The following is a 4,875-nucleotide window of genomic DNA, read 5'->3' as shown; positions in this document are numbered from 1 at the left end:
TAATAATTGTTAATCATGTGTGTCTGATGTGAACAATAATCATTTTCACATCATGAACAGTTTCTCAGATCACCTCTAAGTGTCTCGAACAGAACCAGAACCACAGAAACGTGTGACACCAGCCCTGGAGTTGGTGTGGGGCTGTGCACATTTCCACATTCAGTTGAGTTTTTATACATCTGGAGTTTTGCGTGTAAAATGACGTACGCAAGGTTTTTGTGCGTACGCACCGTTGATACATGAGGCCCCAGGTTCTTAAAAATCCTCTTGGTTCCAGGGTCCCAGAAAACTCCTTTTGAGATGACGAGGTGGAAGGAAGGGAGGAAGGAAGGAAGGAAGGAAGGAAGGAAGGAAGGAAGGAAGGAAGGAAGGAAGAAACACACTCTCAGACACACAAACACAGACACGCACTCACACACACAAACACACAGACGCACACACACACTCTCACACACTCACACACACACCCAGGTGTGGAAGGAGTTCAGAGAGGCCACGGAAAAGACCTCCACATGACCCCGGGGCTCCCCCAGAGACCCCGGAGGGAATGCCGAGAGCGCCCCTAACGGGGACCCCCCCGCTCCGCCAGGGGACCCCAACACCCACGCGGGCAAAGACAGCGAGACCCGGAGAGGCACGGCCGGGAGTAACCCCCAAGCTGTGTCCCGCCACTGGACCTCCGTGCTCGCCATGGACTGTCCACAACAAACACCATGCCCAAACACAAGGGAGTCCACATGTGGTCCCAGCACCAGGACACCCCCCCCACCCCACCCGGGCTGGGGTCTTTGGGCTGCACTTTGTCTGATCCCTCACCTAGGACCTATTTGCCTTGGGTGACCCTTGACAACATAGCTCCTAGGATCATTGGGACACTCAAACCTCTCCACCACGACAAGGTGGCAGCCTGAGGAGAGGAAACCGAGGGAAACATTAATCTTACTTAATGTCAAACACTTAATCTCACTTAATCTCAAACACTTAATTTCATTCTGAAGGTTAGCTTAACAGGCAGGCAGGCACCCACCCACCCAGGCAGGCAGGCAGGCAGGCACCCAGGCAGGCAGACACCCACCCAGGAAGGTAGGCACCAACCCAGGCAGGCAGGCAGGAAGGCAGNTGAAGCTGACACTCTGTCTACTTTTAAGATCAGACTGAAGACTTTCCTCTTTGATAAATCCTAGTTAGTGTAAGAAGTGTTCAAAGTGAGTCACAATACCAGCTAATTCATGAGTTTCAGTTGATTGGCAGTCGWGTGTGTGTGTGTGTGTGTGYGTGYGTGTGTGYGTGTGTGTGTGTTCCCTTGCTTTTGCTACTTGGTGGGGAWGATTTCTCAGGAAAATGCAGTCTCGTAGGGACTTGGTCTCCAAGACATCGAAGGCTGATTTTGGGTGGGGGGTTAAGTTTAGGATCAAGGTGTGAATTGAATTTAGGTTAGTTTTAGCTTTGAATCTGGTTTTTGATTATAATATTTTTTTCAACCTGTGAGGTTAATTTTAAGGTAAATGGTCAGGGTTAGGATCCAAAATTACCAAAAAATGAATGGAAGTCAAAGGAAAGTCCCCACAAGGATAGAGACATAGTATGTGTGTGTGTGCATGCGCACGTGTGTTCTTGTTTTTACAACAGAGTAAGGACCATTTGCGATATAGTCACTATCAAACTCACTTTATTTGCAACTCTACTGCACTTTACTCGTTAGAGGAATGGTGTGAATTAAGTTTTGGTTCAGGAAAAGACTAGYAATGGTTAGTTTTAGGGTCAGGTATTTTAGGGTAAATGGTCAGGGTTAGTCTTTAAAATTTCCMAAAAATGAAAGGAAGTAAATCCACGGTCCCCAAAGGGATATAAAAACCAGATGTGTGTGTGTCTGTGAGTTAGTGGTACCACCCTCAGCATTACTATCCTGAACAGAATAAGATAAATGTACATGTGAGTTTTTTCCTCAGAAACATGCTACGACACGTGACCTGTCATCTGTGAATCAGGACTCAGAGTGTGTAATGGGGGCTGCCTCAATGAGCCCTGTGGTTCAGAACCGGCACCAACATTCAGCTGGAGTACACAGATGACTGGACAAGAGATGACTGAGCATTCAACGACTAAAAAAACCTGGTCATACTTAATCTGGGGTTTCATTATTACAGCTGCTTGACCGTAAAGATCAGTAGATTTGTAAAGAACTTTAGAGGAACCTTTGCCAGGAACTTGTTGACATTTCTGTGATAAAGTTGACAGAAAAACAAAAGCCATTTTCAAGGCTGAATCTAGTCCCCTCCCCAAAGCCCCTCTAAGAAATTCTGTGCCATGTTTTCACCTGTCAGTGTATAAAGTACATGCTAATTTTGTATTATTTAAAACTGCTTAAAGGAAATGAGCAAAGATGAAGACACGTTTCTGGTCTTGGCTTTAGATAGGATGTGGTTTTTCTGAGGAAGCACTTGGCTGTGCTGAGTAAGCTTTCTTTGTTCACTACATGCAGATAAGAAGGCCACTCACAGGAAAGAAAGCTTTTGTCACTTTACTACACTGCGTCTGGTGTCACCTTAAATGCACAGGATAAACAAATACTGTATATCAACTTAGCACATCAAGTAAAGAAGTTTGTGTTTGGTAGATTGTTTCTTTTTTGTGACAATAATTCTTCTAGTGTTGTAAAGTAACTACAAATACTTTGTTACTGTCCTTAAGTAGAAATTTTGGGTATCTGTACTTTACTTGAGTAATTATTATTTCAGCTTTTATTATTATATTATGTTATTTCAATTATCAGCCTACTTTTACTTATTACTCCTTAGATTTCATATCATTAAATTTGGATAAAACCAACTACATGATATTCAGTAATAGAAAGGGAATTTTTAAGATAAGAGATAAGACAGAACTTTAATGATCCCACAATGGGAATACTTGCACATTACAGCAACTCAAGACAGGGGAGCTGCAGGAACAGGCTGCCTTCCGTGGCGCCATCTTAAACAGAAAAAAAACAAAACAAAAAAAAAAAAAACAGAAAAATCACACAAGGGAAAATGAGGAAAAAAACAAAAACATCATATTATGTCAACACTGTGACACACTACGGTGTTTATGAAAAATAAAACTCTGCATAGGGCAGATTTATTTGCCAGAGGAGTAAGTGAGTTTAGTGGGGTCCAAAGAATCCAGTCCCCAAAACCAGCGCAGCCATAGTTCAGAATATTGATGGTACTGTTCATTCTGTGAGCCCCCAGCCAGCCCAGGAGACCAGAATCAAATGGGCGAGAGAGGAGAGGGGGAGGTGTTGGGTTGAGCCTTGTCGACATATCCAGCCAGGAAGAATTTAGTCAACAGATCAAGGTCGTTGTCGGGGAGAGCCAGATCCTGTAATCAGTTGTTTTGGGAACAGAAAGAGACAAGCAGACGATAACAATTTTCCATCTGCTTTAATGTCTGCTGAATCTCAAAGGTGGCGAATCCAATCAGACAAATAAAATGTGGACAAATTCCGCCGARCCGATCTATCAGCTTCTCCAAGATCAATTCTATCTGGCCAGCAAAGTCCAGGGACCACAGCCGGCCCGCGACCCTCAATAGAACTGCTTGCAGACTGAGTCCAGCTCGCTCAAGGCAAATGTCCAAGTGCTGAATTTTATACGGCCATCCATCAAATTTGTCAGGCAGCCAGGAGATGAAAAGCCACCGACGTTGTTTTGTAGAACACCAGGAGACCACCGAGCCAATCTGAGTGATCAGAGTCCAGATATACATCCAGAACAGAGAAGAACAGAGGTCCCACCTTTAACATGTCCTCCCATGGAAGAAGAAAAAACTTTGTTCCAAAGTTTTATTGAGAGACCAACTAACTAAATCCATAAAAATAATCATAGACTTGATGATGTTGAGATTTGCAGAGTCAGTGAGGTGAAGATTTGGGGTGTCATCATTGATGAAAACCTGACATGGAAATCTCACATAAATTATTTAAGAACAAAAAAGTCAAATCAATTGCAGTATTGAATAAAGTAAGGGAGTTATTTAATGATAAAGCACTGTTTATGTTATATAATGTCCCTTAGTGGCTTCTNCACCCACCCAGGAAGGCAGGCACCAACCCAGGCAGGCAGGAAGGCAGCCACCCACCCAGGCTGGCAGGCACCCACCCAGGAAGGCAGGCACCCACCCAGGCAGGCAGGTAGGCACCTACCCAGGATGGCACCCACCCAGGAAGGCACCCACCCAGACAGGCAGACAGGCACCCACCCAAGCAGGCACTGACCATTCCAGGCAGGCAGGCACCCAACCAGGCAGGCACCCGCCCTTCCAGGCAGGCATCCCACCCAGGCAGGCAGGCACCCAGGCAGGCAGGCACCCACCCAGACAGGCAGGCACCCACCCACCCAGGCAGGCACCCACCCAGATAGGTAGGCACCCACCCAGAAAGGCAGGCACCCGCCCAGACAAGCAGGCAGGTGGGCACCCACCCAGAAAGGCAGGCAGGCACCCACCCACCCAGATAGGTAGGCAGCCACCCAGAAAGGCAGGCACCAACCCAGGCAAGCAGGCAGGCAGGCACCCACCCAGGCAGTCAGGCAGGCACCCACCCACCCAGGCAGGCAGGCAGGCAGGCACACACCCAGGCAGGCACCCACCCATCCAGGCAGTCAGGCAGGCACCCAGTCAGGCAGGCACCAACCCACTCAGGGAGGCACCCAGGCAGGCACTCAGGTAGGCAGGCACCCACCCACCCAGACAGGTACCCACCCAGGCAGGCAGACACCCAGGAAGTCACCAACCCACACAGACAGGCACACACCCAGGCAGGCACCCACCCAGACAGGCAAGCACCCACCCACCCAGACAGGCACCCACACACCCAGGCAGGCACCCACCCAG

The sequence above is a fragment of the Austrofundulus limnaeus genome, unplaced genomic scaffold, assembly GCF_001266775.1.
Source record: "Austrofundulus limnaeus strain Quisiro unplaced genomic scaffold, Austrofundulus_limnaeus-1.0 Scaffold93, whole genome shotgun sequence".
Lineage (NCBI taxonomy): Eukaryota > Metazoa > Chordata > Actinopteri > Cyprinodontiformes > Rivulidae > Austrofundulus > Austrofundulus limnaeus.
This window is presented reverse-complemented; position numbering follows the sequence as displayed.